The sequence below is a fragment of the Sarcophilus harrisii genome, chromosome 2 (assembly GCF_902635505.1).
Source record: "Sarcophilus harrisii chromosome 2, mSarHar1.11, whole genome shotgun sequence".
Lineage (NCBI taxonomy): Eukaryota > Metazoa > Chordata > Mammalia > Dasyuromorphia > Dasyuridae > Sarcophilus > Sarcophilus harrisii.
The window spans coordinates 154,073,192-154,097,863 of record NC_045427.1 but is presented as its reverse complement, the minus strand read 5'-3'; the positions used below and the strand labels follow the sequence as shown (position 1 = coordinate 154,097,863).

The 24,672-nt window shown below is 33.3% G+C and overlaps 1 pseudogene; it reads left to right on the top strand.

Annotated features, from left to right (window-relative positions):
- Positions 1–9,799: 9,799 nt before the first annotated feature.
- The window catches only part of LOC105749082, a 65,123-nt pseudogene continuing 50,250 nt past the window's right edge, over positions 9,800–24,672 (top strand).

The window sequence follows — 24,672 nt, the reverse complement described above, 5'->3', positions numbered from 1 at the left end:
ATTTTTAATTACCCTTATTTTCCAAATAAGTAAACTGAGGGTCAGAAAGATTAAGAAAGGAATATATTTCAGATAAGTATCAGACATGGGATTTAAAATGATGTACCCAGAATTCAGTTACAATTTGATAGAGCAGATTCAAAGAAATATTGCTTCTTCATTTCACACTAGCTTTTTTAGGTTGTGAAAAGAAAAAGATCAGTAATTAATGTCTTGAGTATTTTGATGTATATATTGCTTTGCTAATGTTTTATCAGCCACAATCATTAAGATAAGAAATAGCTACGTGATTTGTAGTCAAAGCAAAATCCCAGGTCAAAAAGAAGAAAAGAAACCCAAACAATCTACACAAAAAAAAAATTCTAAAGTAGTCCTAGGGAAATTAGATACATCTAAATCATTATGAAATATGTATTTCAAGAATGTGACCATAACAATCATACCTATATATTAATCTTTATATAAAAATGATAAAGTAAGAAACTCCTATAAAAGGCTAATTGAGATGAAATGGAAAGAACCAAGTTAGGATGTCATAAGGATGTAATGACCTGCAAAATGCAATCTTGTATGAATCAGCCATATCAAACATTTGATTCATACTGTGACTGCAGGTCACTAAAACTTTTTCAGATGAACTGATGAACTGCAATCCAACTATCTTTTCCATCTTGTGAAATTATACCTTTATATAGGAAGCTAGAGGAGCCATCATTCATAAAGCTTTCCTCAAAGTCAAGAGCATCTGAAATTGAATTTTTGCTTTGGACTTTTAATAGTTGTGTTTTCTTGGGCAAGTGATATAATCTCTCAATGTTTATTTTGTCATCTCTAAAATGATGACAATAATACCACTGATTCCACAAGATGATTTTGAGGATCAAATGAGTTTAACACTTAATGCTATATAAATTCTAGTTGTTATTTACAAGTTAATTCTGTGCATTAGGATACATTTTATCCAAATCTAATGATGTCAAATAGTTTTATAGAATGATAGAGTTGAATGGGGCATCAGGTTATATTTAATCCAATTTATATCTGAAATCCTCCAATCTGAAATTCAAATCTGAGAAACTTTTTCTTCAACATACCTAAAGAGTGGCCATCCACCTTTTATTAGGTGAATTCAAAGATCCCCTTTGCTCTGAATGCTGTTCAACTTGACAATGCTCTTCTTAAAATGTGACAAATTTATTGAGGGCTGCAAGTTGTCCTCATGTGATATGTTCGGAATATTAATGACTTCTCTGAATTTAATGTTCATTGTTTTGTAATTTTCACATATATTTCCTTATTTAATTCTCATGAAGTAAACAAAGTGGGTAGTATAATAATTTTTCAAAAAATTGTTTATGTAGCTCTTTGAGAATGGTAAAGGACTATGCCAAAAAAAAAAAAAAAATCTCCATTTCATGAATGAGGAACTCAGAGCTCAGGAAATTTCTAATTTTCCAGAGGTTACAAGGCTAGAAAGGAATGACTCTAGAAATAAAACTGGTCTTCTTAGTCTTTCTGTAGCATTGCCATTTCCATAAAACACGTTGTCTCTCAAATATTTAAAGAAGGAACCTTCTATAGGGGAGACAACCAGTAACATCAGTATTGCTGACAGAAAAGCAAATTGACAGAATTTTAGGGAGCTGTGTACAATTAATTGAATGACCAACACAGCAAGGGTACTGAGAGGAAACAATTTCTATTCTCACATTTGCAAGCTGGTCAATTTGCAAATGGAAAATTCATCAGTGAGAACAAGCAATAGATCCTGTTCTGTGAAATGGTTCCAATTGAAAGAATTGTAAGTTAGTGGAAAGAGGATCAAAATCAGAGTCTGAAGACCTGACATTGAGTTTTGGATCCATTTTTTCACTATTTGGCCCTGATTTACTGGAAATTGGCCTGGATGTAGAATTCACATATTTGTGTGGATCATATATTTAGAGCTGGAAGAAATTATAGAGGCCAATCCAGTCCCCTTATTTTAGATATGAGAAGACTATAACTTACTTGTTCAATGCTTCCCATGTAGCAAGGGGCATTAGAGAATAAACTCCAGCCTAGTTCTTCTGATTCTAAGGCAAAGGCTCTTGACATTAAGCCATTATACTTCCCTTTTTGAGCAGGGATTCTTAACTTTTCTTTTCTTTTTTGACCTCTTTGCCAGACTGGCAAAGTTTAGGATCTTTTTTCCCTGAATAATGTTTAAAATATTAAAAATACATGAGATTTCAAATGAAGACAACAACATTGTTGCATAAATGCATAAACAAAAAGGTGTTGTTTTTTTAAAGTTTACAAAACCTTAAATTAAGATTTTTGTAGCAGTCTGCTTAAATTTTAGATTCATCATTTATTAACTATATAATTCATGTAGAATATTTGATGTTTTTGAACTTCAGCTTTTTTGCTGTTCAATAAAGATAACAATACTTTTCTTGTCTACTAGTGTCATTGTCAATTTTAATAAAATAATATATGTAAATCAAATTTAACAATAAATATTAATCAAATGCCCATTATATATTAGGCATTTTCTAACAATAGCCCTAGGAGGTAAGTGCTATTATTATTCCCATTTTTAAATAAAGAAACTGAATCAGAGAGAAGTTAGATGACTTACTCACAGGAAATGTTAGAGGCAGAATTCAAATTCAGGGTTTAGTGATTCTAGGCCTGATGTCCTATTCACTGTGTCTAAATGCTATGGTGGATGGAACTTCCTGTAGGATATTCTGGCTGGTATGAAGAAGGCAAGATAGAAGCAAAGTAAAATTAGCTAATATTGTATATTGGGGCCAAATTATGAAGAGACATAAGTTCTAAAAAGAAGAATTGGTATTAAATTCTGAAGGTAATGGGAAAACATTGAAGCTTTTTTAGTAGAGAAGTAATATGGTCATATATGTACTTTATTTATATGAATCTGATAGTTATGTGAAAGATGAATTAAAGGAAGCCAAGATCAGAGATAGGAAAATGAATTAAGAAGTTATTCTATATTATGGAATATTATTGTTCTGTAAGAAATGACCAACAGGATGATTTCAGAAAGGCCTGGAGAAACTTACACGAACTGATGCTGAGTGAAATGAGCAGGGCCAAGAGATCATTATATACTTCAACAACAATACTATATGATGACCAATTCTGATGGACCTGGCCATCCTCAGCAATGAGATGAACCAAATCAATTTCAATGGAGCAGTAATGAACTGAACCAGCTACGCCCAGCGAAAGAATTCTGGGAGATGACTGAAAATCATAACATTGAATTCCCAATCCCTATATTTTTGCCCACCTGCATTTTGGATTTCTTTCACAGGCTAATTGTAAAATATTTCAGAGTCCGATTATTTTTTGTACAGCAAAATAACGGTTTGGTCATGTATACTTATTGTGTATCTAATTTATATTTTAATATATTTAACATCTACTGGTCATCCTGCCATCTGGAGGAGGGAGTGGGGGTAAGGAGGGGAAAAATTGGAACAAGAGGTTTGGCAATTGTCAATGCTGTAAAGTTACCCATACATATAACCTGTAAATAAAAGGCTATTTTAAAAAATGAATAAATAAATAAATGAAAGGAAGTTATTCTAGTAGTCCATGTGAAGCATGGACTGAACTGGAGTGAGCAACTCTATTAAGTGGAAAGGAGGGAACAGATTTGAGAAAGTTTGTGGTAGTAGAAGCAAAAAGACTTAGAAACTGATTGATTATGAATGAAGAGTTAGGGGGAGTAAAAAATAAAGGAAAATGGTAAGATCAAAATCCTAGATGATTGGAAGGATAGCAGTAGTCATTATGGAAATGGAACATGAAGATAAAAAGAAGGGTGGGCTTGGAGAGGGAAAAAATAAATTATATTTTATGTCTTATATGGTTACTCTTTCACATTATAACTTCCCCACCACAGTTTCAATATATCAGGGTAGGCTTAAGAAATTAAATGAGAATTTAAGAGGAGTTTAGCAGGTTACAGACAACATGTGAAGGCTAGCAAACAACACAAGAAAACTTTTAAAAACTCAGAAATGCATAAAATATATGTATAGTGTTGTATAATATCAATATATTATACCTTTTAATACCATATTAATTCATACTTGTTCTCTGATGTTAAAGAAGTGCCAAAAATCTTACATAGATTTTCTAGATCACACTATTTCTATAATCCCCTAGATATGAAAGAGATAACTGTATTTATATCATAAAATAATATATCTTACATCCTTTATGATGCGGGTCAGGCACCTTCTTTTCCATGAAGTTTCCTAATCCTTCCATTTTCTAGTGCCCTTCTCAAATTACCTTGTATTTAATTACTTTGCATGTACAGAGTTCTGAATATAACATTTATAGATCTGATCAAAACCTTTGATACTGTTAGTTATTAAGGTTTATGGAAAATTATGTCAAAATTTGTTTGCCCATAGAAATTCATCAGTATAGTACATCAGTTTCATGATGTTGTGCTTGCTTGGGTTCTGGACAATGGGCAATGTTCTTGAACTTTCCCAGTCACCACTCAATGGAGTGAAATAAAGCACTGTGCTTGCTCCCCTGTTTCTTAGCTTGATGTCTTCAGCTATGTTGTCAAACACATTCAATGAGGACAAACATGGTATCAAAGTCAGCTACTGCATTGATGGTAAATTCTTCAATTTGAAAAGACTACAAATGAAAACTAAAGTGGAGAAAGTGTATGAATTTTTTTTTACACACAGTAATTTTGCACACTCAATATAGCTTCTGAAGCTGAGATGTAATAAAGTATGGATCAATTCTCTGCTGCTTGTGGTAATTTTGGTTTAACAATTAGCAATTAAGAAAACACAGGTGTTCCATAAGCCTGCACCACATCATCCATATGTAGAACCATTGGTTACAGCAGATGGAAAAGTTTTGAATGCTGTAGATAAGTTCACTTTACTTTAGCAGTATACTTTCCAGGTATTTATACATTAATAATGAGGTTGACACACATATTGCCAGTGTTTGCTCGGTGTTTTGGAGGCTCTGAAGGAAAGAATGGGAGAGAAAAATTATTAGACTGATCACCAAACTGGAGGTCTAGAGAATCATTGCGCCGATCTCATTGTTATACGCTTGTGAAACCTGAACATTATACCAGTGTAACTAAATTGCTTCCATTTGAGTTGTCTTAGGAAGATTCTAAAGATTACCTGCAGGATAAGCTACCTCTCTTGAACTTAACTGACAAGCATAACCTTTACTACAAAGAGCGTAACCCCACTGGGCTGCCCACATTGTTTGAAAGCCAAATGTATGCTTGCCAAAAAGACTGTTTTTTGGAGAACTCACATAGGACAAGCACTCACAAGGTAATCAGAAAAATCAATACAAGGACACTCTTTAGAACTTCAGAATTGATTGAATGCCATGGGAGACACTGGCACAAGACTACCTAGCATGGTATGCCCTTATCAGAAAAGGTACTATGCTCTATGAGCAAACAGAATTTAATTAGTTTAGAAGAATTGTGAGATGAGCCAAGTTAGAAAATCCACCTCAAATGTTCATAGGGACTATTTGTTTTATAAGTATTCCCCTATTAGAATGTAAACTTATTGTAAGAATCATTTCCTTCTTTGTACTTCTATCCCCAGGGACCAGCAGAGTGTCTGGCATATGATAGGATTTTAATAAATATTTATTTATTTATTAACATGCAAATGTAAGACAAAGATATTATTAATGATTGTTGGTATTATTATTATTATTTCAAATATATAGTGATTATTCCTAGATTGTCTAGAAGATTTCTGTGTCTTGCAGTTAGTTTTCTCTTGGGAAACTGTGAAGTCATTCAATGCAACCTTACTGCTTTACCTAAGTTTTATTCAGAAGCTAGTTATTTGAGAGATAATGTGTCATATCCCTACTTTGGAAGAGAATTCAGTCCAGTTCCCTCCAATTCCCTTCTCAGAGACTACAAAAACATGGGCTTTGATTAAAAACAGGACATAATGAGTAGTTTCTTTGCTTCTGCTTAAGTGTGCAGAAAGTATCTGAAAAGGAAAATTTAAAGGGCTGTTGTGTTGTTTTGAGACTAACATCAAAGGCTAAATCAATAATGTAATGCTCCTAATCAGAGAGTCATACAGACACCAATTAAGACTTCATTACCAGCATTACTCATTCTGATCTCTGTACCTGAGATCAAGCTCTGTTAATTTGTTGCTCTTATTTTAATTTCATCAATTAGAAAAATAAATTGTCAATGAAAAGCAGTTTCTTAAAATGTTTGTTCTAACCTTTCTATAAAGCACTTGGGCAAAAACAAGAGAGAAAATTTTTATAATTCTCTCCTAATTTATCAAGGTCAAGAGAGAGAAACTATACAAAAATATTATTCCACAAACATATGAAAACAATAAACAATATGGGGAAAAGAAGCTAGAAATATTTCCTATATATTTGAGGTATTTTTTCAGAATGAAAATATAAATAACAATTACCCTTTTGACCTTAATTATGACTGTAGTCTATGTAAATAATGTCATATGAAAGATAATTCCATAATGTATTTACCTGCTATGATGTACTTTGGTATTTCAGCACCAAGGACAACTATGAAAGCTGGGGCCTAGGAGATGCTAATGTTATGGATCTTAGTGACTGAGATCCAGAGGAGAAACTAAGTTAACAAAGGATCCTTTATATATGATTAATTCCTTCAGACATTTCAGTTTGTAGATATCATATAATTAAAGCTGATGTGAACTCAGATGTCATCTAGTCCAAATCCCTTATTTTACAGATTAGGAAACAAGCCTAGAGAATTGAAGTGATTTGAATAACAATAATGATTATAGCTAACATTTATGTAGCACCTACTATGACCCAGCCACTGTACTAAGTGATTTTTAAAATATTATTTCATTTGATTCTTGCAAGAACCCTAGGAAGTCGATACTATTGTTATTTCCAATTTTTGACCAAGGAAACTGAGGCAAACAGAGGTTAAGTTCTTGACTAAGGTCACACACCAAATAAAGCCATATTTGAAGTCAGATTTTTTTTACTCCAAGTCCAGCACTTTATTCACCAAACCACCTAGCTGCCCAAGATCACAAAGATATTAATGACATTTTGTTGAGGATATTAAGTTCTGGAATATTTCAGAGTCTCTTGAAGTATAACTATAATTACTCAAAAGATTTTAGCCACAGAGACAATAATAAATAGAGAATGAATGTTCATTGCATGAATGTATATATATGTGTGTGTGTATGTGTGTATATGTATACAGAAGAACAAAGACATAAGCCTTCAGCAAAGACTTGGGAACATAGATATATAGATAGATATGTAGATGAGCTATTTGTGTTTCTGTGTGACTATGTATGTTTATATGTATATACAAATGTATGTATAATATACATATGCTTATATACACACATCTACTGATCAATTTTCAGTATCAATAACATGTTTAAATATATCAGTTTATAGTAATTTTTAACTCCATTGCCATTTTTTCTAATTTTTCTTATTTTGTCTAGTTTTATATTAATTATTATCTTTATTCTAATAAACTAGTAAATGATTGTGTATCACAACACCTGACTCAGGAATAATTCCAGCCTTTATAAGTAATTTCCTTTGATAAAATAGAATAATTTTCCATTTTTGGCCAGATCAGTTGAGGTTCAATGTATCTATCACCTTGTGATTCTTTCCTGGAAAAAAAATATTTACTACATAAGAACCATAAGACCTCTATGTATAAGTCTACAACATCATTCATTCCTTGCTCTTGGATCAAGTTTTCCAACTTATTCATTTTTTGTCCTCCTCTGTGCCCACCTTAAAAGCAGACACTATTTTTTCACCTTTTTATATTCACCATGTAGCATAATGCCTGGCACATAGCAGTTATTTAACAAATGATTGTTGATTCAAAAAGATCATATATCTTTAGAATATACACACAAGAACATTGATTCTATGGTTTTTCCAACAGAGCTGTCTTCTCCAATATAATTCAAATACATTATCAACTTCCTGATAACATGTATAGTAGCTCTTTTATTTTACCGGTGTGAATCACAACAAACAAGTATTAATTTTTCTGACTCTTTTCTCTATCTTCTAATCTAGTTCTTCACCTCTATCCTAGCCAATATATCAATCACTTTACATACTAATATAGTAAAATATATGAGAGAGTTTTTCTGCTTTAATAAACATCTTGATGTCCACCTCTGCATAAATTACTTTGAGAACTAATCACTTTATTCTTTGTATGAGACAAAGGATCAAAATGTGCTTGTCACAGTCTTCCTCTCCTTTAGAGTCCTAAAAATACCTCAAAACATGCATAAACATAAGGTTCTGGAAAGCAGACTTCTTTTAACCCTTTTTTCACTCCCAATTTGAAAACTCACTTATTATTGAAACCAAATTCAGGGGCTCTGCCATTTTTTATTCCCATTCAGTTTAAATGAAGTTACCACTAGTGCTTTGAACTCTGGGGTGCTTCTCAGTAATTAGGATCTTAAATCTAGAGCTGGAAGAGACCTTAGAGGTCATCTGGTCCAAAATTCTCATTTTATGGATGAGGAAACTAAAGTTCAAAGTTAAATGACTTATTTAAGATGACATATCTAGTATTTCAACCTAAATACTGATAGGTTGAAATCCTAGCTATGTCATCTTAGATGGGATGAATGGACTCCAGCAAAAGACCATGTTTCTGATAGTAACCACATTTCTAAGTGGGTCTCAGTGAAGAGAAAGCTGGCCCCATAGAGTTAATCTTTAGGAGACAGAACTTTCCTATTCTTGCCACTCAGAGTTACTTTATACAATCTGGAGGTTAAGCTAGAGACATCAACTCCCAAAGCTATCTTGTATAAACAGGATGATCAAGAACACAACTTGATTTGCTGCTGCACACAATTAGCATAGCTAGTATTCCTTGTTTTGGATCTTTTCTCATAAAAGGTTCCACCTTCCTCTTTATTAATCATGAGTTCATTAGGAACTCTACCTACTTGCTAAGTGTTCCCTTGATCTGTAAACTCCAGACCCTGGGAATTCATTCCAGAAAACTCCCTATGTTCATGTCTCGTTGTACCACATTATGACTTGATGTATCTATCACTAACATAGTGCAAGATTTTTCTATTCATGATCGTTTTTCATTTGAGAAATTTATACACAACTCCATATATATAATATGTATATAAAATATGTATACAAATCAATATAAAAATAGCCCACAAAGGTCTCCTATTTATTATTATTAAAGATTATTTATTAAAGCACCAAGCAGTGCTTGGTTAAAAATGCTTTATTAAAATAAAGTTAAAATAAACGACAAGCAGTATATCTTCAGAAAAACCTGAACAGACTTACATGAACTGATGCATAGTGAAGCAAACAGAAACTGGAGAATATTGTACATAGTAACAGCAATATTATTCAGTAAAGAAGTGTGAATACCTTAATTATTCTCAGCAATATGATCTAAACAATCTCAAAGGACCAATGATGAAGCATACTATTTCTTTCCAGAAAAAGAATTGATGTCTGAATACACTTTGAAGCGTGCTAATTTTTACTTTTTTCATTTTTTCTTTTATTTGAGTCTTCTACAAAATGACCAGTATGGATATATCATTAACAACTGCATATGTATAACATATCTGATTGCTTACCATCTCAGGAAGGATAAAGGAGAGGGAGGGAATAGAGGAAAATAGAATTTGGAATCAAAATTTTAAATGCAAATGTTTTTAAAAAGAAAAAAAAAAAGATGGCGGAGATGGTTACAAGAGCTGGTGAAAATAGTAACCACATCATCCCTAGTGGTAACCCCCCAAAAGGTAGAACTGCCTTTCCTTTTAGCCACAGTTAGCCATATGACAACTCTACTAGAGCAATAGAGTTGATGCTTAGATCAAAGAAAGGAAGAGTAATTCCAGGCAGAGCTGTGCTGAGGACAAAGTCTGATGAAGAACAAGTCCAGCAAGGAGTAGTTTAATAATATTAGGAGAAGACAACAGTTTTGGAATGTTGGAGACACGAATTGACCTTTTCTATTTTTGTTGCTGTTCAGTCATTTCAGTCATGTCCTACTTTTTGTGAGCCCATTTAGGGTTTTCTTGGCATAGATACTGGGCTGATTTGCCATTTCCTTCTTCAGCTCATTTTACAGATGAGAAGACTGAGGTAAACAGAGTTGAGTGACTAGATTTTAACATTGAAATCTTCTTGACTTCAGGTCTCATACTCTATCTATTGTGATTCCTATAAACATTCTCTTAAAAGAACATCTTTTCAGAGAAGAGCTCTGGCCATGTGTATTTTTCATCTCTATTCCCTTTATTCCTATTAAGGTTCATTATTTTCAATGAGTGTATATTAATCTAAAAGTAAGTTCAATATTTAGTAATAATTTTATAGCATCATTTTAATAATTGTTATTTAATTAAAATGTCTTTGTTATCAGCTATGTATTTTGTGAGTGATGGGTAAAAAATAAAACATCAGTTGGAGATTATGAAGTTTGATTTGGAGAAAATTACAATCCATATAAGAGCTAGAATCTAGAGTTGTTAACTAGGGTATCAAGACCAGGCAGTCCAAGGGCTAAAATAACATTTCCATTATGCTCTCTTATTCTACCTTATGCCAGCAAATTTATTGTATTACAACTATTATGTGCTATGATCTTCACTTTAAGATTAGTAAAACAACTTGTTAAATTTTATTTCAATTTTTAGAAAAAATTGAAATAAAATTTTCAATGTATGTAAAGAGCTGCTGTAAATGTATTTATCTTCTCACCTATCAAAGCAAAATTTTGTTTGCATAGCCATCTTTACAATTGGATTGCAGTGGCACTTAAATTTAAGAGCCCTGAAATTCTTTTTTATAATTTTTTGTTTCTGTCATCATTAAAATTAATTGTATAAACAAAGCAAAATAGAAAACATATGTATTCATTTTCATGCAGATTATGTTTTTTAATATGAACTTAATTTGAGTTCATGCAGATATCACAAAACTGTCAGACTTGTAATTACTTTTCTATGAATGGTTCTTAACTCCTAAAACATGTAAAAATATGCAAAAAAGACACATATCCTCAAATGAAAAATTCCAAAGCATGGAAAATTAACTCTATAAAGTTTTATTCACAGTGAGACCCTCATCACTAAGGTTAGACTAAGGGAAACCTAACGGGTTAAAAGAAAACAAAAATAACTAAACAATTCACTTCATTTTAAAAATGTCATAAATCTTCAGATGAAAAACTTTTATTTTTCTTCTATTTATTTTCTTGTTTTACAAACCAATAAACAAGTTAGTGTTAATTCTAGTTTGTAAAAATTAATATAATACTTATTATCAGGTTTTAAAATAAATATTTTGCTACATCTGTGAAAAAATCAACTTTTCAATTTCAAGATGAAAGAGGAATGGTTAAATTTCAAATTGTCTGAAAAAAAGATCAGGAATTTTTAGAACTTTGAAAACTCATCTTGAGTCAATAGGGTGATGCTATACAAGGAAAATTAATAGGCTCTTAAGCTGCATAAAGGAATAAAAAACTGAATATATTCAGTTCATTTCTGGATGTAACACTTGGGAAGGATATTTTTAAATTAAAATGCATTTTTCCATTAAAAAGGATTTACTTTTTCTTCCTTTCTCCTCCCCAAAAGATAAAGGAATAAAAAGAAAAATCCTATAACAAATAAACACAATCAAGAAAAATAAATTTAAAAGAAATCTCTTTAGGCTTATTATAAGGAAGAACAAATAATTTGGAGGTGGGGATTGCCTTAGGAGATGAAGAGGAGACACCACTTAGTAAGTATGTTGTAGAAGAGATTCTTTGTCAGTCATGTGTCAGACTGAATGGTTTCTAAGGCTCCTTTCCCCACTGAAATTCTGTGCGTCTGTGATTCAAGCATGTAGACATCTGCTGGGTTTCTAGCCAAGAAAGAACAGCTGATAAATTTTTGACTTGCTTTAATATGTCATCCTTTATTCCTTCCAATTCTAAAATTCTGTAATTGTATGATTCTGTGATTCAATACTTTCTTAAACAGATTCCTTTCTAACCCCAATCTTAGTTTTGTCTTATTAATTTCACTTCATACTTCAGCAAGAGTCATGGCCACCTTCACATATGTAAGATAGGAAAGAACAATGGGTTTTGAATCAAAGAACCAGAATTAAAATATGAATCTATTATTTGATAATTGTAGAATCTTGGACAAGTCAGTTAACATTTTGTTCCTCAATTTTCTCATTTATAAATGAGTGTATTGAATTAGATGAGGTTTGGGATCCATCCATCTTAGACCAATTTTAGGAGAGATTCCTTCTTTTTTATGTATGAATTGGATTGGATTAAAAATAAAATCTCAAATTCTATGATCCTGTGATTCTTTGAAATCCTATGATCCTTGAAATCTTATTTCTTCTAATCTCTAAAAATCTCTAAAATTGTGGAAATTTATTTTAGTGGAACAATTAACCAGAAAACTCAAGGCTGAGAGGTGTAAATGAGAATGACACTGGATGAGCAACAATGAAGCTAAGATATAAGAACTAGTTTTTTTCTCCTTCTTAAATGAAACTGTTGTCTCTTGCCCATGTTTCCTTTAAACAAGCTATTGGAGTCATTCCCAACTTGGTCTAGAATTGAGGACATTAGTAACGATTCTGATCCTTTTGCCCTGAAGTACACACCAAATGGTTTTAGACAGAAATATAGACTTTTAATTTTTGTTAGCAAGGATAAAAGGCATCTGGTCTGATGATCTAACAAAAATAAGTAGTCAGGTCAGTCATGAGGAAATGAGGGGCCATTTAGTTCATTGATCTAGGAATTATATTAAACTAGTGAATACTGCTTCCTTCAAAGTCTTTTCTGAGGATATGCTACCCTGAGCAAGACCACTTTTGAAAATGGTCTTTAATGTAATATTTTTGCTAAAAAGCAGATAAGCTTTGCTCAAGCATGCAAATGTCAAGGAGTAAAATACCTAGCAACAGCTTTTAAAAGTATTTTGCACATGCAGATACTATTTCATACACTGTAGCAAATTTGCCTTCCTGGCTTCCACAATAACACCTGGGTCATAGTTAAAGCAGTTGATCTGTGTTTGCTCTGAAACATCCCATTAGCCATGTACCTTGGAAAAATTAATGAAGCATCTTAGATTCAAGCAAGAAGCCACCATCATTAATCACCTCAACTAATACATGGTTGGAGAAACAGATGGCCAGACCCACAGTGACTCCTCCTGCAGGGATCTGAGATTAGTGATAGCAATGATTATATCCTTTTTGTTTTCCTTTAAGATTTCCTTTTCTTTTTTCTTATTCTGTTTTTTCTAATCTTTTTGTCAGTTGATTGTCTAACAGAACTTTTTGCTGTTGTTGTTATTCCCACCCACCTTTCTTCCTTTGTTAAACTGAAGCATGGCATAGTGGAAAAAAGAGCTAGCCTAGCAATCAGAGAGACCTTGGTTCAAACCTAACATTGATAAAGATTGTTTGACCCTGAACAAGTCATTTAACACCCTCAGACTTTTTAAGAGTATAAATTGCACAAAAATACCAACCTGCATGGGTAGAAAGAATTTCCTTACAAAGATTTTTCTATATCAATAAAATTACAGCCCCAATTCTTATCCTGTAAAATTATGCATTATTTATGAGCTCACCTACAAAAGCACTTAGATTGTAAAGAAAATGGGTTCCCCAAAATCAGGCCAGCAAATTGATTATTGCTCAGGGTAAGGTAATGTTTTCCATATAGTTTGATGCTTTCCAGATCCCATATTTTCACAGAATTCGGGTTGTGTGATGGAACCTATTTCTGTGGAAAGAAGGGAAGGGAGTAAATATTGATTAGGTGCCTATTGTGCGCCAGAAACTGTGCTAAGGATTATAGTTATTATTTTATTTGGTCCTGTTCTAAGAGGAGATGCCATTAATATAACCATTTTAAATTTGAGGAAATTGAGGTACAATGAATGCCTCAAGTAAGTGACTTATCCAGGGTTATACACACCTAGCAGTGCCTGTTTGGAGTCAAAAGACTTGGGTTAAAAGTCAGCTTTATCACTTACTGCTTGTAATTTTAGATAATCATTAAATCTCTCTGGGCTTTGGCTCCTCATATATAATATGAGAGGACTAGACTAGATCATTTTTTAAAAAATAATGAATTAATGCTTTTTGGTTTTCTTAATCATAAAAATTTCTCCAGTTTCCTTTCTTCCTTTCCCTTCTCTTGTTCTTCCCTTCCTTTGTTCCTCTTGTATCTTCCCTCCCTTCCATTTCCTTCTTTCCTTTTCCTGACCCTTTCTTTTCTTTCTAAGAACCATCCTGCATATCAAATGATATTTTAAAGACAAAACAGAAGAGGGGAAAAAAGCAAAAGTGATTAAATACATCAAAAGTCTGAAAATATGTGCAATGTACCATCCCTGTGGACCTTTTAACTTTATAAATGTATGAGAGTGAAGGTGTTTTTTTATATCTATTCTTTGGAGCCATATTTGTTCTCGGTAATTTTGTGATATGCATTTTTAATCTTTTTTAGAAATGTTTCTTTCCATTTACTTTGTATAATTATTGTGGATATCATTTTCTTGGCTTTTTCTTCACATTTCTCTTCTCTATTTACCATATTGGTCATTTTTTATGATATAGCAATAAGCCTATTCTATTCATGAATCACAATTTTGCTTAACGATTCCCTAACTGATGAATTCTTATTTTGTATCTAATTCTTTGCTATCATAAAAAAGTGATAATATTTTTATTATCATAAATAATGATATTATTATATCATATATATGCGAATATATATATATCATATAAGAAAGTCTTATATGAAGACTTTCTTCTTATCAGTGGCTTTCTTTGCTTAGGAATCTAGTAGTGAAATCCTTAACCAAAAAGTATCACCATTTTAGTTCTTTGCTTAATTTGAAATTGCTTTCCAAAATAGTTGTACTGAACAACATCCTAGTATATCTATCTTCCCATTACCCCTCCAATGTTGACTATTCCAATTTTTGTCATCTTTAACAGTTTTTCCAATATGGGATGGAAAATCATAATTGTATTTATATTTTTCTATTAATAAGAGCATTATTTCATATTGCTTTGGCACTTTGCAATTTTATGACAACTTTTTGTTTATATCATTTGGCCACTGAGTAGGACTTTTAGTTACATAAATGTGTATTTACATATCTACATATATAGACACACATATATATGCATAAACATATACATGTGAATTGCCTATCTTGGATACCAAATCCTTATCAGAAAAATTTGATAAAAATATTTTCTGCCATTTGTCCTAGAATTATTATTATCCTAGAATTATTAATTATCCTAGAGTGATAATTAATGTTTTTCTTTACAGAAACTTTTCAGTTTCATATAACCAAAGTGAACTATTTCATCTTTTGAAGGTGAAGTGTTGAGAGACTTAGTCCATGATGTTTTAGGTATGTTTCTTCACCATCACTTGTATTTCAATTCCACTTTTATCCCTTTCTTCTAACACATTTTTAGAAAGAAATCTTTTTATGATCTCTCTGTTGTTTTGTTTTTATTATTAATTCCATAAATGTCTATCTTTCTTTTTAGTTTTTTTTTTCTTTTTTCCTCATTGTAATGGGCTGAAGCTCAAGTTGATGCACTGAGGTCCCATGCATGTGAGGCTAAATAGTAATTGGACCATACTCTATTAATATATATGCTTCGAGAAAGAATGACCCCCGCCCACTCTTTGTGCAAGTCCTGATGTGTTGTATAGGAAATGACAATTTTGGTGGATGGAGGTAGAGGGGCGGGGAGAGGAGTGGAAAGGGAAGGCTGGCTGGCTTACTGTCTGGCTGGCTTCTTGACTCAGCTGCACACATCACGTGATCCTCCCTTCACTTCCGATCCCCCTTCACCTCCGTGCCCCTTCACCTCTGATCCTTCTTCACCTCTACTGAGAATAAAGATTGAAGATTTTCCCTTAACCTGAATTCCTGACTCCGGCTGATTTTAAAATATGCAGTCATCACATTTGACATCCAACGTGGGGCTGTTTTTCATTCCCTGTGGCAAAACTGTCCATTCATATCTTTTATAAGGTTCTGCTAAGTTAATGCTGAGCACTGAAAAGGCAAATCTTTTCATATCCTCCTTATCCAGAGGGATAGAATAGAAACAATCCTTAATATCTATGACCCAAAGAGGCCATTCTCTAGGCAATTGAGTAAGAGATGGAAGTTCAGGCTGAAGAGTTCCCAAAGTTTCCATCTGTTCGTTCACCTTTCTTAAATCTGTTAACATCCTCCATTTTCCAGATTTCTTTTTTACAACAAACACTGGGGAATTCCAAGTACTTAGAGAAGGTTGCAAATGTCCTTGGTCAAGCTGTTCCTGTACTATATATCTAATAAGGACTGAATTTTATCACTACCTAAGGGCCACTGTTCTATCCACACTGGTGTATCAGTTTGCCGTTGGATAGGAACAGGTGAAAGTGTTGGCAGGCTTTCAACAGCAGCCCTGCTTAAAAAACTGAAGTACTCATTTTTAACCCTAATTGCTGTAAAACAACTCTTCCCCACAGATTGTTGGGGACTTTTTCAACTATAAAAGGAGTAAAAACTTCTGTTTTGCCTTCAAAAGTACATCTCATAGGGGCAGCACTAACTTCAGCTGCTATTGATCCTCCTACCCCAGACATGTAGGTGTCTGCTTTAATCTTTGGCCAGTGACTGGGCCAATTGGCACCTCTAATGACTGTATGATCTGTACCTGTGTCTACCAATCCTTCTAATGGTAGGCCATTTACATAGATCGTGAGCATAGGTTGGTCATTTGTTACAGCTGCTGTGCAGTATATTCCTGGATTTTGTGGTCTGTAGTCAGAATCTGGGTGACTATCACCAGGTTGCTTAATAGGATTCTGTATGAGTAAACCTGATGCTATTATTTCTCCTGGGTGATAAGTCACACATTGTCTACTTGTATTAGTGACTGGGATATTATCTACACATTCCCCAGTTTCCCACATCAGTGTGTGGATGGACACTGTTTTGTATGTACAAAAAGGAGGTGAAATGGTCAAGCCTACTGTGCCTGGAGGCAAGGGATCCATAGGCTGGAGAGGAACAGATTTCACCTCTTCAGGGGGTATCTCAGTTGTCCTAGCTGCATAAAACTCTATTCTCCCTAATTGTAATCCCTTTCTCCCATCAGGTTGCTTCCTGGCTGATTGATTGTGTAATCCCTTTCTTCCATCATATGGCTTCCTGGCTGATTGGTCATGTCTGGGTATTGGACTTCTAGGCACTCTCTGGGTGCACCATTCCACAGGTAACCCTAGAGAACTTCTAAATATAACTCTTTATACTATTAACTTCTTGATTTTTGACAAAGATGCACTGGCTCTGGCAGACAGGTTTTATAACCCACTGGAAGGGCAGTGTCCAGTGCAAGCAGCTCCACTATCTTTAGATAATTGCCAGATGATGTGGAGAGACCCAGAAAGTGGTGAATGGAAGGTACCAGATAGGTCAACTGCTTGGGGGAGAGGGTTTGCTTGTATCTCTACAGGTAGAGAAAGAATCAGATGGGTGCCAATGAGCCGTATTTGCCTTGTCCATCGCAGAGAGACGGAGCAGACCCTTGAAAAGAAGGAGAAGACCCAAGAAATATGAGATGGTTCTGTTGCTGATTGTGCTCACCATTGAAAGAGCATGGCACTTATGGCGTTTGAGTCATGGACATCAAAAATTGTTGCACTTCAAAACCCTCAGGAATCATTGGATTCTCTGAGACATGATAAGATTGTTGTAGGACTTGAAAACCCTCAGGAATCATTGGATTCTCTGAAACATAAGATTGTTGTAGGACTTGAAAATCCTCAAGAATCATTGGATTCTCTGAGACATCAGATTGTTGTAGGACTTGAAAACCCTCAGGAATCATTGGATTCTCTGAGACATGATAAGACTGTTACAGGACTTCAAAATCTGCTGGAATCATTGGATTCCCTAATACCTCATGGTAATTTATTTTTATTACTTGCACCCTTCTTGGTAGCTATATTTAATTACCCTTCATGCATTTCTGTTATCTGAAGTATTTGGATAGAAAATAAGAGGGCCTGAGTTCAAATTCAGTCTCAGATATTTAACACTTCTTAGTTCTGTGACCCTGGGCAAGTCACTTAACCCTAATTGCCTCAGCAATTAATAATAATAATAATAATAATAATAATAATAATAATAATAATAATTTGTTCAGATATTGTTTGTTTTGGGGGGAAATGCTTCACATTCCTCTTTTTATTGAATGCTCATCTTTTTATCATTAATGTTTAGGCTTACACTAATAGGATATGTTGCTTTTAGATTTGAAGAAACTATTCCCTGATTGCTTTCAAAATTTATTGTTGTTACATTGGAATCATTAAATGAAGTTACTATATATATATTAGAGTCAACATGGAATTTTGTCCTGGAAAAAATCTGTGGATTCTTTGGATTGATTCCTTATTTTCTGTACTCACAAAGTTTGGGAAGATTGTTTGCCATTATTTTTTGTATTTATGTCATTCAGGTTTTTTGACTTATGTCCTTTTAAGAAAAATACAATCCTTAAAATTCTATGCATTCTGTCTTCCACTGTAACTTTGTCCTCTGTCAATATGTTTTGTTTGAATAGAGATCTCGTCATCTCTTAATGTTATTGCATTGTATTTCCCTTCTACAAAATTGTCTTTCACATCAGTGTTTTTGTATTTCCAATCTATTATTCTCTCTCATTTCTTTTATGAGGTTTACTACCTTGGCTTTTCTATTAAGTTGATTACTTCTGCAGTTCAAACAATAAATTCTGCTGCTTCTTATCCTTCTTATACTATTCAGGAACATTATACTGTGGTTCCATGATTTCTTAAGAATCTACAGGGCTCGTTCCTCATCATATATTAATTTTTTCTTTGTCTTGCAGCATTTGTTCATAAATTTCAGACCTTTTTTAGATGATCTAGAGCCCATTTTCCTTTCTGTTAATCTCTTACCTATTGTTTTATCTATTTGTGCTGTAGAACTTTAACTGATTTTTTTATTCCTCCTAGGTCTTGGAAAATTTCAATTTTTTTGTTATGTTTATTTTAATCTTTTACTTTATGACTCCTTTTATTTTGGTGGGGGGGTTTTCTGGGGGCTGGAGATTTTTAAGCTCCTCAGCTCAGCAATGAATATTTCATTGGCCATTCAGTCAGCTTCATATGGCTTCTGGGTGGATGCCAAATCCTTCACTTGAGGTCTGTTAAACCTACACACATACTGATAGTCTGTCTCCATTCCCTCTGTTCCTCAGTTCTCTGAATGTGAATTTTTGGTGAACAAATACATGATTTCCTTGTTATTTTTAAGATATTGAGAGTCTATCTCATTTTTAACTGAGATCTCATTCTTAACTGAGACTTAACTGAGACTGATAATAGTTTCTCTCTTTGCCTTCTCATTCTTCCAGTGTTAGTCTATTTTATTATATTTTTCCAAGTGTAGCAGAGAAAGAGAACAAGTTATAGATATTGTGAGATCTTTGATTGATGATTACATCATACCTCAGGTTAAAAGTTGTCATACTATAGATGCAATTTGCTAAAAGTAATCTGGAAAGAATCTTGATATTTTTATATTGATTGATATCTTCTTGGTTTGGTAATGTTCCATCTGTTGTAATAACAAGGTGAGTAGTAAGGCAAATTTAAGATGTCCATGAGAATTTTGACCTGGACTCTTCAATCAAACAATCCATCAATAAATCAAACATCTCAGTATTAATAGTGTTTAGGATAGTAATTCTTTAGAAAGCAGCCCCTAACTAGTATATAGGATCATATTGGGCTCTTTTGAAAAGTTCTAGTGAATTGTTTGTCCCTGACCCAGAATGTAGTTTCATATAAAAGGAAAATGTTTTAAAAAGCATTATTATCAATGGTGCAAAATGAATCTTTGGAATCATCTAATAATTTTATTAAGTACCAAGTGAACTGAAAAGATTTCTTTTTAAGGTATAAAATAAACCAATTGATTTTTTTTATTTTTTAAAGGGGCTATATAATCAGGTAATAAATATATAATTATAACAATCATAAAGTGCTACTTTGCTGTCAATGATAATACTACTACTCTGCATGGCCAAATTATAAAGCAAGCACTGAGTCCAAGCAATGAGAGTAACACAGCAAAAACAGGATAGAGGAGAAATGATAAGAGACCTTTTGAAATGGTTCTCTAAGATGACAAAGAGAAATATCACTCAATAGTTTGCCAAGTCTTCCTATTGGAAAAGACTGCTATGGAATCTGCATCCTAGAGATCCAGCTCCTCTGAAATAAGACACAAACAACAGGTGGCCCTTAATTCCTTTAGCCAATCATCCTTTTTTACATTATAGTTAATGACAGACTGACTAATGATAGTCTGTTCTCAGAGCATGAAAGGGTAGGTTTCTCTTCTCTATCATGATCACCTATAAACAAATGAACTCCTAGACAAGCTGATGTTTAGGATGGAGCCACTTCTTGTTTGTGTCCTCTTTCATTTGTTACAAGGTCTTGTTAAATCTTGAAAATTCAAAATCACTAGAAGTCTGATAGTTTGGACAGCCCTAAGGAGTATTCTTTTTTATTATAACTTTTTATTTTCAAAACATATATATGGATGATTTTTCAATATTGACCCTTCCAAAACCTTGTGTTCCTATTTCTCCCCTTACCCCTATACCCTCCCCTAGATGGCAAGTAATCCAATATATGTTAAACATGGTGAAAATGTATGTTAAATCTGATATATGCATACATATTTATACAATTATTTTACTGCACAAGAAAAGTCACATCAAAAAGGAAAAAAAGAGAAAGAAAACAAAATGCAAGCAAAAAATAACAAAAAAGAGTGAAAATACTATGTTGTGATCCATATTCAGTTCCCACAATCCTCTCTCTGGGTGTGGAAGGCTCTGTTTATTACAAGATCTTTGGAACTGGCCTAAACCATCTCATTGTTGGAAAAAGCCACTTCCATCAGAATTGATCATTGTATAATCTTCTTGTTGCTATGTACAATGATCTCCTGGTTCTGCTCATTTCATTTAGCATCAGATGTTCATGTAAGTCTCTCCAGGCCCTGAGGAGTAATCTTCAGCAAATCATTACAACTGTCTAGAGCTCGATTTCCTTATCAGGAAGGAGCCCTGTTTGTCACATGATTAAATATTAAATGTTAAAAATAATCAGGAGGAGTCCTGTTTGACCTAGCCCAGCAGTGTCTGGCAACTAAGACTTCTTGCCCTATAAAAAATGAAATGGTTCATCTACTAGATATGCTGTACCTGGAAGTAAACTCAGTCATGCAAATGTTTGTAACAATATTTTAAAAATGTACCCACTTTATTGAGGGACTAAGGTTGTAAAAGAGAGCATATCTCAGTTTGGGACAGGGAGGGGGCGGTCTTACCGTATCTTTTCAATAAAAATCTCTTTGTAAAAACTAATTGATATTAGTTACTTTTTGATAATATAAAGTAGTGATATTGGATTTGTAATCATCAAAGAGACAAATGTTTGGTTGATATGAGGGGGAATAGACAGAATGTTGCCTCAAATCAATAGCAGAATTCTTCAGATACTCCTAGAACTCTAAGGGCAATGGAGCCTTGAACCTGTTTTTCCAGTGCCTGTGTGTTGAGAGATTCATGAGAATAATATAAAACTGTTAAGTATTTTGCATTCCTTACAGCATTAGATAAATACTAGTTGTTGCTGCTGCTGCTAGTGGTTATGATGATGATGACGGATGTTCCCCCTATCAGAGGGAGTTCTATCAAGGAAAGAGTTGTATCTTGTTGATTTTAGTTCTTCTACTGCAACCACAGTATTTTGTGCAGAATAATAATACACCTTTGTTGTATGCAAATAAGACACACTCAATGATCTGGAAGGTGTCAATATTTGCCTGCCTAATAAAACTATTATGGGCAGCTAGGTGGTACAGTGGAAAGAACATGAGGCCTTAAATCACATCTTTTTGAGTATGAATCTGACCTCAGACATTTATTAGCTATATGACTTTGGTCAAGTCACTTAATCCTGTTTGTCTCAGTTTCTTCATCTATAAAGAGCTGAAGAAGGAAATAGCAAAAAAAAAAAAAAAAAAAAAAAAAAAAAAAAAAAAAAAAAAAAAAAAAAGACAACACAGTGTTGCACATAACTGAAACAATTGACAATGATGATACTATTATAAATCAGTTGATCACAAGATCATAACTTTAGAAGTTTGGGTCTTTGTGGCTCTCTGAGAAAAAAAAATAAATGATTTCCATGAGATGACTTGGAGAAAGATTTTAATTCTTTTTAACTACACATTTTCTCCGATGACTAAACCAATAACTTGTGTTCTCTTTTGGATAGAATTTAGGAAAGCAAAGATTATCAGAGCTAAAAATGATCACAGAGCTAGTCCAACAATTTCATTTCAAAGATAAGGAAACTGAGATCCAGATATGTTATAATGATTTGCTCAAGATTGCACTGCTTATTAGTGACCAATGTCTTTTCACTCCTAGTCCCAAGATCTCCTAATTTTACTGTACATTATTTCAATGCGTAATTACTGAACAACTTTTTTAAGCATTTATAAGACATATTTTTTGAGTTACATATCCTGAGATTGGACAAAACTATCTTTAGGCATCAAATATTTCCTCTTCTATGACCAAAACTATTCACTTTGTAGACTTAGGATAAATTATATGAGCTGTGGTTAACAAATAATACAAAGGCAAATAACATTTTTAGGTACAGTTTCCTTATTAGACTCTGGACAATTTTTGCATAAGAAAACTGAACTTAATTTCTTTGCTAAGCCCTATGTCTTGTAAAATTTGGTGGAGAAGGCTATCACATTAGTATATCCCATCCAAAAGAGTTCCCAGGCAGATAGTGGTATGTAATGGATAAGACACTGGATTTGGAATCAGAAAGATCTCACTTCAAATCCTACCACATTCATTTCAATAGTTCCCACTCTCTGGATGCAGATGGCACTTTCCATCACAAGTCTTTTATATTTGCCCTGAATCAAAAGCTTTGTTAAAAAGAGCCAAGTCCATCCTAATTGATTATCACATAATTTTGTTGTTGTCCTGTGTTCTCTTAGTTCTGCTCACTTTACTCAGCATCAATTCATGTAGGTCTTTCCAAGACTTTCTGAAATTCGCTTGCTCATCATTTCTTATAGAACAATAATATTTCATTATATTAATATACCATAACCTATTCAGTCATTCCCCTTACCACTCTAAAACAAGTTCCTTTTCTTTCTTTTTAGGATATAAACCCAGTTAGAGACACTGCTAGATCAAAGGGTATGCACAGTTGTATAGCCCTTTGGGCATTTGGGACCAAATTGCTCTCCAAAATGGTTCAATCATTTCACAACTCCATCAACAATGTATTAGTTTTTCCACATCCTCTCCAATATTTACCATTATCTTTTCCTTTCATCTTAGCCAATCTGACAGGTGTACAGTGAAACTTCAGTTGTCTTAATTAGGCAAACAACTATAAAACACTTGAGAAATGACCGATATATAATTTCAGAATGATAATGTTATCTGCTATCTTCTTGACAAAATGGTGCTGTACTCAAGATGCAGACATTGCCAATGCGGCTTTTTGCTTTGTTTAGTTATACATTTTATTACGAGAATTTGATTATTTCATTCATTTTATGACTTCCTATTTATTTGCTTATTTTTATGTGATGGGGAGGAGAAAACAAATACTTGATGTATGTTGTGATTATTTTTTAAAGACTGGATATCCCTACTTTGCTAAAGCTGAAATTTTAAGGGCTATTCAGTGGCTTTATTCTCCTACTTGAAAACTTTGAAGCTTGGAAATTTTTACCTATTCTATTTCCAAACTAGACTATTTTGCTCCTCTTTGGACAACCTGGTAAACTTTATTCTTCTGGAAGGCCCCCATATTGATGCCAGAGATGTGAATACCTGACTAGATAAGCCCACTATATTCCTGAGTTCAATAAATTTGATCTGAAATTACCTGAGTATATTACTATGCCTAACATAAAATGCTTGTTAATCATAAAATAAAAATAAAAAGAACAAAGAACAAACACAAATTTTATCAATCACTTACAGAATACTTCTTTTAGATGGCCCATAAGGAATTTAAATTGAATTGTAAAAAATAACTGGTTCTGATACAGGCTTTCTCTAAGACTTCAGTTTGAATCTGCATATTATTGCTTCCCGTTCATTTGACTTTGGACAAAATATAAATTATTATTTGTCACAACTTGTTCTTAAATGGCCTTACTGATCAAATTAGGAATAGCTTGATTGATGAATTATATTTTTATTTAACCTGTGTCATATAGTATTTCTTTTGAGCAAAATTTCCTACCCATCCTCAAAAGGAGGAATTTGGTTTTTCCTTTTTGTCTTTTTATCCCTAGTGACTGGCTTAGAGTGGGGGCTTAAAGCTGGTTTTAATTAACACATTTAAAACTAGAAAGGGTTTTAGAGATCACTAAGTTTAGTCCCCTT